The sequence below is a fragment of the Eubalaena glacialis genome, chromosome 2, assembly GCF_028564815.1.
Source record: "Eubalaena glacialis isolate mEubGla1 chromosome 2, mEubGla1.1.hap2.+ XY, whole genome shotgun sequence".
Classification (NCBI taxonomy): domain Eukaryota; kingdom Metazoa; phylum Chordata; class Mammalia; order Artiodactyla; family Balaenidae; genus Eubalaena; species Eubalaena glacialis.
In genome coordinates this window covers 104672458-104685146 of record NC_083717.1, presented here as the reverse complement: position 1 = coordinate 104685146, position 12689 = coordinate 104672458, and the positions used below count along the sequence as shown (strand labels likewise).

The following is a 12689-nucleotide window of genomic DNA, read 5'->3' as shown; positions in this document are numbered from 1 at the left end:
CTCTGCTGCAACCTGTGGATAATAATAATATAGGACATTAACTGAAGATTATTTTCAATCTGGAACATCCTGTTATGTCTTCAAAATGGCATGCTCATATAATAATCTTATTCTATAATGTTGTTTCTGCCATAATAGGCCACTCTTCCTATTAACCATGTCACAGACTGTAATAGCAATGGCAATGATTGAGATCCAAGTGAAATGTGAATTGGGTGACCTCTGAATTGGAACTGGATCCTTGTTAGGTGAAATTAGCTAATACATCGACAAAGCTACCCACCATCCAGACTTCTTGGTAGCTTTTTCAACATCAGCCTGAGAGCTGAAGGTGCTCTGGTCAGCAGGTGGATCTGAGGAAGCTCTTAGATTCTTGCTTTACTAGCTGTGCCCTTGCTGAATTGAATGGCATTTCTGTTACTCCATAGATAATGAGGCGAGATGTGCTTATTATAGCAATGTATTAAAAATAAAAAAGCCGCCCTGGCTGCGAGTCCTCAGTCGGCGGCGGCGGCTGCTGCCTGTGGCCCGGGCGGCTGAGAGAAGCGGAGTGTTGGTAACTAAATGACCATGGAATCTGGAGCAGAGAACCAGCAGAGTGGAGATGGAGCTGTAACAGAAGCTGAAAGCCAGCAAATGACAGTTCAAGCCCAGCCACAGATTGCCACATTAGCCCAGGTGTCCATGCCAGCAGCTCATGCAACATCATCTCCTCCTGCCGTAACTTTAGTGCAGCTGCCCAATGGGCAGACAGTTCAAGTCCATGGAGTTATTCAGGCGGCCCAGCCATCAGTTATTCAGTCTCCACAAGTCCAGACAGTTCAGTCTTCCTGTAAGGACTTAAAAAGACTTTTCTCCGGAACTCAGTTCTTCTTTATTTTCAGATTTCAACTATTGCAGAAAGTGAAGATTCACAGGAGTCAGTGGATAGTGTAACCGATTCCCAAAAACAAAGAGAAATTCTTTCAAGGAGGCCTTCCTACAGGAAAATTTTGAATGACTTATCTTCTGATGCACCAGGAGTGCCAAGGATTGAAGAAGAGAAGTCTGAAGAGGAGACTTCAGCACCTGCCATCACCACTGTAACGGTGCCAACTCCGATTTACCAAACTGGCAGTGGACAGTATATTGCCATTACCCAGGGAGGAGCAATACAGCTGGCTAACAATGGTACCGATGGGGTACAGGGCCTGCAGACATTAACCATGACCAATGCAGCTGCCACTCAGCCGGGTACTACCATCCTGCAGTATGCACAGACCACTGATGGACAGCAGATCTTAGTGCCCAGCAACCAAGTTGTTCAAGATACTGTTTTCCATGAACTCTTCTTCCATTATTCCAATTGGACCAAACTGTCATGGCATAAAAACAACTATTTTCAGTTTTAAAAATATAACATCTATCTTTAACATTTGGATATAGGAGAAATGAGGTACTCAAAAATTGTAAAGCAGGATGTCAGTGAATTTGAATTCTGAACGTCAGTTTGAAGATGCTGCCTCTGGAGATGTACAAACATACCAGATTCGCACAGCACCCGCTAGCACCATTGCCCCTGGAGTTGTTATGGCGTCCTCCCCAGCGCTTCCTACACAGCCTGCTGAAGAAGCAGCACGAAAGAGAGAGGTTCGCCTCATGAAGAACAGGGAAGCAGCACGAGAATGTCGTAGAAAGAAGAAAGAATATGTGAAATGTCTAGAAAACAGAGTGGCAGTGCTTGAAAACCAAAACAAGACACTGATTGAGGAGCTAAAAGCACTTAAGGACCTTTACTGCCACAAATCAGATTAATTTGGGATTTAAATTTTCACCTATTATGGTGGAAAAAGGACTGGCTTGGCCACAACCAGAAAGACGAAATAAACATTTATTTTTTTCTATGCGCAAAACTGCCTGAAAGCAACTACAGAATTTCATTCATTTGTGCTTTTGCATTAAACTGTGAATGCTCCAACACCTGCCTCCACTTCTCCCCTCAAGAAATTTTCAGCACCACGAATCATGAAGAGACTTCTGCTTTTTATCCCCCGCCCTCTTCAAGAAGTAATAATTTGTTTACTTGTAAATTGATGGGGGAAATGAGGAAAAGAAAATCTTTTTTTAAATGATTTCAAGGTTTGTGCTGAGCTCCTTGATTGCCTTAGGGACAGAATTACCCCAGCCTCTTGAGCTGAAGTAATGTGTGGGCCGCATGCATAAAGTAAGTAGGTGCAATGAAGATGTGTTGATTGCCAAATTGACGTGTTTTCACATTTTCATTGTGAATTATGTAAGATTGTTAAGAGACATACCCTCTAAAAAAAAATTTTAGGATGGTGTTGAAGAAAATAAGAATGAATTCGGAGTGCTTTCTATGTACATTCTCTTCAATACTGAAAACTTGTCCTTGGTTCTTAAAAATATTCTGTATTAACTACAGCTCTTCCATAGGGCAGTTGTTGCTTCTTAATTCGGTTCTGTATGTGTTCAACATTTTTGAATATATTAAAAGAAGTAACCAACTGAATGAAAAAGCATGGTATTTGATTTTAAATTAAATCAAAGTAAGTAAAAGTACAAAGCTTGTTTTAGTTTAGTACTAAATTCTTAGTAAAAAGATGCTCATTAGTAAACCAGTCCCTTGAGTTATATAACAAGGTTTTTAAATAAATGTTTTTGTCATCGCCTTCAAAAAATAAAATTAAATTAAATTAAAAAGCCACATTTTAGCAAACTAAAATTATAATTAAAAGAAAAAAGAAGGAAAGCTTCTGCATAAATAGTACCCAAATTTCAAGGGACCAATCCTTAGAGGACAGAGACATCAGAATTCAAATTTGTTGAGTAATTTTCCTAGGCCACACGGCACCAAACATATCATCTGAGACAGATTTTCCTTTGATTTCCACTTAGGTTTAATGGTTGAATAATCATGGCTCATAAGTTTATCTTTAATAACAGTCACAGCAGACAGTTTATTAGCAGATTCTGCAGGCTGCGGGGTTGTCATTTGCTGTTATAGTGATTGTCTGTTTTAAATATCACAGCTGCTGGTGTTTTTATTTATTTATTCATGATTTGATTCCTGCCTCTCCCACATCTCTGATGCTCAAAGGCAAGCTATTTTCCCTTTCTCTTTGAATTGTGAAAGGCTGCTGTGACAGCCCCTAGCCCAGGCCGTGGAGTGTCACACAGGGTCCTATGGTGCTGAACAAAAAGCCGCGTCTTCCTGAATCTGGCAGAGCTCTTTATGAGAGCCCAGCCTTCTTGTGGGGGGCTTTCTCTGTCAGTGAGTGGCGGGCATGAATGGAATCCTATCAGGGGCTCTGGGCCAGTGAAGACCCTTCTTCATGTGTTTCTTGGCCAGGCGAGTGGAGCCACTGGGAGAAATGCAAATGCCCGGGCCAGCTGAAGAGAAAGCTTGCTCATAATACATAGCATCTTTCATTGAGTTGTGAGGGGACAGGCTTGTATTGAACAGATGACATTATTTCATTTGTCTTCAGAAAAGCCCTGTGAGGCAAAGTGTATACAGAGTGATAGAATTTTGTAAAGAGAAAGATTGGGGCCTCACATTCTCAGCATGACCTGGAATTTAGCATGGAATTAGAGGGGCTGCTGCTGGGTAGCTGATTTAGGGAGCTGAACATGCCTCAAATACCAATATCCTTCCTCTCTACCCTGAGGAAATATGCCATGCTCCCTATACCACCTGCGTAAATAGAACAATGTCCCCACCTGATGGATAGGAGGTGGGCAAAGTCTGATATTCTACAACTTAATGCGTATCCCCTGGACAGAGGGCAAATGAAACGTACATAACTAATTTCAGTTAATTTCCTATGAGCAGGCTTGGATCCCTGGGAGGCCAGTGAAAGCAGAGAGAAGAAAGACCTAAGAAAGGAAGAGTGAGGAAGGAAAACAGAAGACACATCCCACCCACGTATTGATCTTTGGAGGGACACGTTCTGCCCCCCCCCACACACACTCTAGAAGGTATCTACCAGTTTCTTGCCTAGTTCAGCAAAAAGGAGACTCAGATCTCTGTGCCCCTTGCTGCTTTGGGAAAGGGGAAGGTGCAATCTGCAAAGAGACAATCATCCTCCCCTTTACTGCCAGCAGCAGATTTTTTTTTTTTCTCTTTTTGGCTTCCCTGCCTTTCAGTAAGTGCTTTTGTAAAGTAACAGTAAAAGCGAACATGCAATAATATTTCAGAAGTTAATGGTGGGTGCTGAGGATTATGGAGCACTTTAATTTTTACTGTTGCTTTGCTAATATCTTTATCAAAACAATGAGCACCAGGAAGTGGTATCGCTTGGTCAGCAGAGCCAGAACTAGGACTCAGTACTGTGAGCCTTTCTACCTGCCTGGCTCCAGATGCACTCCCCAATGGCAGGCTGAAAGCAGACAATGATGTTCCTGTTAACAGGTGAGATGCCCCTCATAATGCCTGGGAACAAGCAGTTTCAATATCAGCAACATCATTCCTCGAATTTGGACAGCTTAGTGGTTCTCAAACTCTGTCCCTAAAAAACCCTGGGAGCCTACAAGCTGGGTGCCAATGTTCTAAGGCTGAAGTCCAACAATTAGTCATTCTTGACAAATAGAAATGTAACAGACATAACATTAATGCAGCAGATATGGTCTTTGTTTTATTTTAAGTTTCTTTGCCCATAAATGTTTATAAAGCCTTTGGCACTTGATGATGTTTACTAAGGAATGTTGGCCAATCTTCAATTATTTAAATTATTTGTTGACTCTATGATAAACTGTTGATTCTACTTTAAGATATTCAGCATTCAACTAATTTTCATCATGGACACACTGCTTTGGTCTGAACCACCAAAGATTATGGCAATCACCTTCTAATAGATCTTTTTGCTTCTGCCTTTGCTACTACATAACCTATTCTCCACACAGCAGCCAGAGTGAGCCTTTGAAAATGTAAGTCCAATGATGACACTTGCTCAAAACTCGGCAATCATTCCCCATCTCACTGCAGAGGAAAGCACAAGTCTTTATAATGTTCTACAAGGCCTTACATGGCCTGGCCATCCTGACTTTGCCTGCCCCTCTTCCTTTCCTTTAACCGGCTCCAGGCACTTTGGCCTCCCGGCTGCTCTTTGAACATGCCAGGTAAACTCACACCTTAGAGCCAGTGCCCTATTTTTCTGCCTGAAATGCTTTGCCCCTAGATATCTGCTTGCCTGAAATCATTATTTCTTTCAAGCTTTTCCTCAAATCCCACCTTCTCCATGCAACCACCCTGCTTAATACTGCAACTTGTTTACCCTTCCAACTCCCATTCCCTCTTAACCTGTTCTACTTTTCTTCCATTACACCTATTGCCTTCCAGCATTTTAACCCATTAGAATTAGAATGTCAATACCATGAGAACAGAAATCTTGGACTTTTTCTGTATTTCACATCTTCTAGTAAATGCTCCAGAAATATTTGTTGAATAAATAACTTCTATTATGTGCTAAACTCTAATATTCTGAGGATACAAGCATTAACAAGTTATACATGCTTACTTACAGTTCAGTGAAAACATATAATTTACAAGCAGATACAGGAAATAGAACAGTGCAAAGTAACATATGAATAATAATGGAAGAAATCATCAAGAAACATTGAGCTGAGTTTAATAGTTTTGTGTGTGTTACATGTACTTACAGTTGTGATCTTATTCTACATTACATTGTAGTTTTCTACTATTAAAACGGTTCCTCTGATGAAATTCAACACATCAGTATTCACTGTGATCTCCAAGGAACACTGACTTTCAGATGCTCCACACCTGAGGAAATTTAAGCACTGCTATTTGATTGTGTGGTGATTTTTAAAAGGCGTTCACATATATTTTTCTTATCTAATCCTCAGAACAACCTTCAAAATGCAGGTCTTATGTGTTATCTTCTTTAATGTGTTCTCCCTGTTTTGACTTTCAAGCTTTAAGCAATGAAGTTTTAGGTAATTTTCTAAATTAACATGCCTACAGGTTCTATGAGATTCATATGTGTGGACTTGAGTGTGATGGCTGCTACCTGTGTTCATTTTTTTTTTTTCTTTTTTTCAACTTCAGTCCACCATTATAGGTCCTTCTCTCAAAGTAAGAATAAATTCTGCAATAATTGCTGGGAATGGGAAAAGTACATCTTAACAGAAACTTCGTGGAGTCAGCTGGGCCTCAGGCTTTGGATTCTCTTCTCTTTCAGTTCCAAGGACATTTATCTTGTAATGATTGTGTAAAAGGCATGGTTTAAGTAGTTATAGAAAATATAAGGATCAATAAAACAGTATCCTTGTTTCAAGAGCTTGTACTCAAGGAGGGATGTCAATGGTGTCAGCAGTGGTGAAAAACACTGTTTTTGCAAGGTGTGTGTATAATTTTTAAATCAACTTTTCATTTTAGGGTAGATTTAGATTTACATAAAAGTTATGAAAGATGGTATAGAGACTTCTGGTATATTCCACACCTAGTTTTCCCTATTATTAGCATCTTGCTTTATTATGGTAAATATTATAGTTAATGAACCAATATTGATACATTAATTACATTTTTAACTAAAATCTATACTATAGTCAAATTTCCTTTTTTTTTTTAACCTAATATCCTTTCTCTGTTCCAGGATCCCATCCAGGATACCATGTTGCATTTAGCCATCATGTGTCCTTAGGCTCCTCTTGTCTTGTTATAACAGTTTCTCAGACTTTACTCGTTTTCAATGATTTTAACAGTTTTGAGGAGTACTAGTCAGGTATTTTGAAGAATGTCCCTCAACTGGGATTTGTATGATGTTTTCCTCATGATTAGCCCGAGGCTATCGGTTTTGGGACGAAGACAAAGAGAGAAGTGCCACTTTCATCACATTATATAAAGAGGAGATGCTATCCACGTGACTTATCCCTGTTGATGTTTATCTTGATCACCTGACTGAGGCAGTGTTTTTCAGGTTTCTTCACTGTAATCCCTGTGATTTTTATGTACCCTTTACCTTGACCAAATCAGGATTATGTAGAAGCTTCCTTGGACTTTCTAAGTTTAGCCTCTCCAAACCCTGAATCAGCTCACTTTCCTCACATTTCCAAGATTTCCTATGTATCTTTTTGTCTTTTTGCATGCCAGATATTTGTCTGATGTCATCCATGAAGAAATTGCAATTTTAAGAGTAGAGGGTGTTTTGTTTTGTTTATTGCTTTTAACTAGTGACTCAGGTTATCTATGAAATCAAATACTTTATTTTGAAAGCAATCAGGCTAAGGAATCCAAAAATAAGATAATGATTAATTTTACAGATTCACAAAATTCTAAAAAGTAGCTTAATTTCAAGTTAGAGATGTAATGCACATGCATTGTTTAAAAAGTTGGAAAACAGAGAATTTTAGAAAAAAAACCTATAACTATCAAGAGATACTTACTGCTATCAACTGATTACCTTCAGTCATTTTTCTACATTTCTAAATATATATATATTTATCCATGTATCTACATATCTTCATTTTCTTTTGATTTTGGGAGATGATCTTACAGGTATAGTTTTGTATTTTGTTTTTTACCCTGAATTTTTCTCATTAAACTTTGTTTTAAAGGGTCTCAAAATTCAAGATTTTTGGTCAAGTTGTTTCCATTAAAAAGTACGGATTTTAAAAACTAACAACTTATAATTGCCACAGAAAAAAGCCAAATGATCCACAAAACATCCTCTTTTCCCTCTGAAGGTTTTGAATTGCATTGTTATCATTAACCAAATTTTGCTATTAAATGGCCAGTTGAGAGAAACAGTTCTGAGACCTGCTACCACCAGTCTGATTAAGACTAGGATGGCAGGCATTAGGGATAATATTATTTTAGCCTACTAAGTTTTATGAGCAGACTTAGTGAACTTACCCGCTCCAGCAGCTTTCTTGTCTGCTGATTTGATGACACGCACAGCAGTGGTCTATCTCACGTCACAAACAGCCAAATGACCCAGAGGAGGATAGCCAGAGTTCAACGCATAGGCTTCCAAGAAGCACATCAACCATGTCAGCAACCAGATTTCAAGAATTCGAGGCCATCTTTTAGCTTCTTGCCAGAGTAGTGATCAATCTTCTTCAGCTCAGCAAACTGGCAAGTAATGTGAGCTGCCTGACAATTCAGCACAGGTTCATAGCCAGCACTGATTTGGCCTGGGTGGTTTTAGGGGAATCACCTGAGCACTGAAGCCAGCTGCTTCCAATAATGGGTCATTTTTTCTATCACCAGCCACAATGCCAGGATGAATATTTTTGACAGGCAAATTCTTGACATTGAAGCCTACACTGTTCCCCAGAAGAGCTTCACTCAAAGTTTCATGGTGCATTTCAACAGACTTTACTTCAGTTGTAATGTTGACTGGAGCAAAGGTGGCCACCATGCCAGGTTTAAGAATACCAGTTTCCGCCTGCCGCAACTAAGATCTGGCACAACCTAATTAATTAATTAATTTAAAAAAGAGACTCTTTCCATATGGTAACAATTCACAAATACTGGGGTTTAGAACTTAAACATATCTTTAAAAAGAAAAAAAGAACACCAGTCTCCACTCAACCCACAGGGACAGTACAAGTACCACCAGTTTTGTAGATGTCCTGGAAGAACAAACCTAAAAGACTGTCAATTAGAAGAATTGGTGGGCAGGCCACAATCTGGAGATTTGAGCACTGTGGTTCCACTGGCACTGCCATCTTTATGGGTGACTTTTGTTCCCTTGAACCAAGGCATATTTGTACTTGGCTCCAGCATGTTTTCTCCATTCCAACCAGAAACCAGCACAAAAGCTACTGTGTCTGGATTATAGCCAGTTTTCTTAATGTAGGTGTTGACTTCCTTAACGATCTCCTCATTGTCTCTCTGGCTGAGGAGTAGCTCAGTGGAATCCATTTTATTAACACCAACAATTAGTTGTTTCACAACCAGTATGTAAGCCAGAAGGGCATGTTCATGGGTCTGCCCATTCTTGGAGATACCTGCTTCCAATTCACCAACACTAGCAGCAACAATCAGTACAGGAGAGTCAGTATGAGATGTGCCTATAATCATGTTTTTGTTAAAGTCCTTGAGTCCTAGGGCATCAATGATTGTCATGTAATACTGGTCTCATATTTTCATATGGAATTATCAATGGTGATAGCAAGCTCATTAAGCGTTCAGTTTACACAAGACCCAGGCATACTTGAAAGAGGTCTCTCCCATCTCAGCAGCCTCCTTCTCAAACTTTTCATTGGTTCTTTTGTCAATCCTACCACATTTGTAGATCACATGGACAGTAGTGGTGGACTTGCCTGAATCTATGTGTCCAATGATGTTGATGTTAATATGAGTCTTTTCTTTCCCCATCTTGGCTTAGATTTAGTGGTGGTTTCCATGGCACCTGTGTTCTGGAAGCAAACATGTTGCAAAAAAGCTGCACTAAAATTAAATATGGAGGATTTCCCTCAATTAAGTTTAAAAAAAATGGCCAACTCCAGTATAAGCATTTAATCATACATTTAGTGTTTGGAATTTTAGTTAGGGAATTTATAATTATTTCCTCTGTCATCAATTCTGTGATGAATATATTTGATGTATCTTTTGAATAATCTTTGAATTTCCTTATTATAGTATCTATGTGACTAGAATTCACATTCCGGGAGGTGGGCTGGATTGTAAATTCAAAGATTACCATCTTCCTTTTGTTGACCTAGAAATAGGACGATTGCTGTAAGACAAGGAAAAAAACCTCACTTATTTGAGGGTGTTAGGAATAGCAATTCAGGAGACACAGATTTGGGTAGAAACCCAAATGTGCTTCAAGAAGAGTTAAAAACCAAAGAGTTTTAACAGGAAAAAGGAAGAAGCTTACATAAATTGTTTTGCAATAATTATGATTGATGCTGGCAGACTGGAGACATTCTTGTTTGTACATGGTTGGTTGCTAAGGCTGTTACTCTGAGAGAGTTCGATGTGCAAGCATTCTTTAAAGACGTTGTGGCCCAGTTCAAATTCATGTTCCATCTGGGTGGAGATGTGCATAGGCCCTGCTTTCCCAGTGGCCTCGTGGCTCCATTTTACTGTTCTGTTGGCATTACAGACTCCATTTTATTCATTTCTTCACACTTTTTTTGAAAATCAAGGTAACTAAGCTGGTGCCTCTGAAGGAATAGAATGTGATATAATGCACTTTCACATCTAAGATTCCATGATACTATGATCACTGGCTATTTTTTCAAGTTTTTTTAAAGAATTATAATATTTTATACATATATGTGTACCTATAAAATAAGGAATATATATAAAGTGTATATACACTTTAATGTGGATATTACAACTTAGACTATGATCCTACAGAAATTAAAATACAGATTTCCGCAGAAACTGCATAAATTATTGAGTTAGATATTTCAAATTACATGTTCTGTATAATTCACTCAGGAAGAAATAGGAAAAAACCAGAACACTGTTTTGGGCAAAGTAAGTAGAACTTGAATATTAGCTGGTGTGATTCTTTCAGTCAGATTCTATAAACATAGTTGAAAACAGCCTAGATTACAAGGTAACAAGTCAATAACACATGCTCACCACTTCAAATCAAGCTCTCAAATGCAGGCATTGGAAATATGAAGTGATTCTCCCAGTATAGTTCATGCGGTTCTAGTCTTAATTGCTACTGTAGTGAGATTCATTTTAATCTTGATAGGGTCCTATCCTAATCTTGGATAGGGTCCAGAGGAAATGAGAATTAATAAAAAAGCAAAACCGATTAATGTGTTGACTACAAAACATTGAACTCATTGGGGTTATTGAGTTTGGAGCAGGCTAAGGAGAGACTTAATATCAGTTTCTGACTATATAGGTGAGACTATGGTATGATTAACTGTGTGTAACTGATTTCATTTTCCACCGAGGAAAAGGCACATTTACACGAGCATGGATTTGCCTTGGTCATTGAGAAGATATAATAGGCTAGGAGACAGCTACAATTTGTCATCAACCCTAGGATGCATTGTAGCCAGGAGAAAGAAGGTTCATAGCTTATCAGGAGAGGCCCCATGAAATGAATGGAATTGCAGTACAGAACAGGATGCAGACAGGAAGTGATATCTGCTTCCCAATCACACAAGTTTTAGATGGTACCACAAATAATGACAGGGAAAACTTCTGTCCATGAAGAGCAAACCTTCCAACACCAAGCCCCACTCCATCTTGTTCAGTCTTTTATAATTGGTTTGGGGGCTGTTGAACATGGGCCACTGTCTTCTCTGTTATTCTTTGCTTATTGTACATTAGCAGGAATAGACTGGTATCGATTCCCTTTGTTTATGTAGATAGCATCTGTGAACTGCAGCATGATCTTTCAGCTCATGTAATATACATGCAAAATATGTATGTCTGTGAGTCAAACTGATTTAGAAAAAAGTTCTACTTTCCTCCAGTATAACAAGTTACTCTTTTGGAGTATATTAAGCACTTTTGGGCACTTCTTTTGGCCCTTGAGTGAATAACTCATTATTTGGAAAATTAATGCCTTAAATTGTATTATGTAGTAAGTTCAAGTTGGTGGGTTACACAAATCTGAAACTTGAGGTAGCAGTATTATACATTCTTCCTGAAAAATCAAGAATAGAGTGTTATATGGATAAAAGAATGGTGATGAAAATGCTGATTTTAATAGTCAGGGGACCACTTTGTCTGATATTTAACTCAGGTTAGGTGCAGTCCCTTGCGTGATCTCTTTGTTTTCTTGTTGCTCTTTGACTCAGCCATAACCTCTCCACTTAGACCCTGTTCATGGACTCTGCTTCTTTTCCTTTCCTCCTTCAAAATTTCACTGTCTACTAAATTCGTCTTTTGAAACAACATAGTGTAGTGTGAAGGCCTTCTGCTTAGACCTTGTGCTTTTGAGTCACCTAAGTATGGGTTCGAAAGCAGCTCCATCTCTTTCCTAGTTCAGAATTTTCATCAAGTTTTTCGAGACTCAGTTTCCTCACCTGTGAAATTAATGTAATACTATCTATAATGTAGGGGTATAGGGAGGATTAAATGCAGTAATATTTGTAACAGATCTACCCCAACTGGCACATATTAAAAGTAAACATTTCTAGGAAAAAAACAGCTGTTTTTTAAAATATGATCACTTCAATTCTAAGATACTACTGATCATTCAATAAATATTTATTGAGCACTTACAATGTCACAGCTTTGTGCACAATAGTGCACAATAGATTGTGCTGGATAAATAGTTACTAAAAAATCATAATAATGATAAAATATAGATATGTTTCTCTTACATTCATGGAGCTTACAATAGGTTATGATTCACCATTGGTTTAATAATAGCTTTTCAGGGAAAATAAGAAATGATACACATTAAACTATATATTAATTTTAAGGTACATCATGATTTCAGAAATACGTTGTGTGAAAAATGCATACCTTATAATAAAAAATATTGTATAATTATTGTCCTACTCAAATTTAAAACGGATTCATTTCTGAATACTGGTCATCATCATCTTGAATTTTTCTTGGTTATATTTGTTCTATTCTCCAGCCAACCTATGTCTCTTCAGTTGCCCTCATAGGCTCCTCCCAATCCTGAAAGTTCAGGTCTTGCTCCTGCCTTTGTTGCCCATTTTTCTGCTAATGCTGTGGGCTATACCTGAAAACTCTAGTCTTGGTGAGGTGTCACATTCAAAAAGAAGCA

General features: G+C 38.5%; 2 pseudogenes; one reads left to right on the top strand and one right to left on the bottom strand.

Annotated features, from left to right (window-relative positions):
* The first annotated feature begins 564 nt into the window (after nt 1–564).
* On the top strand, nt 565–1862 carry LOC133085233 (cyclic AMP-responsive element-binding protein 1-like; annotated as a pseudogene).
* A 6063-nt stretch (nt 1863–7925) lies between these two features.
* Nucleotides 7926–9343, bottom strand: LOC133084167 (elongation factor 1-alpha 1-like; annotated as a pseudogene).
* Nucleotides 9344–12689: the final 3346 nt, after the last annotated feature.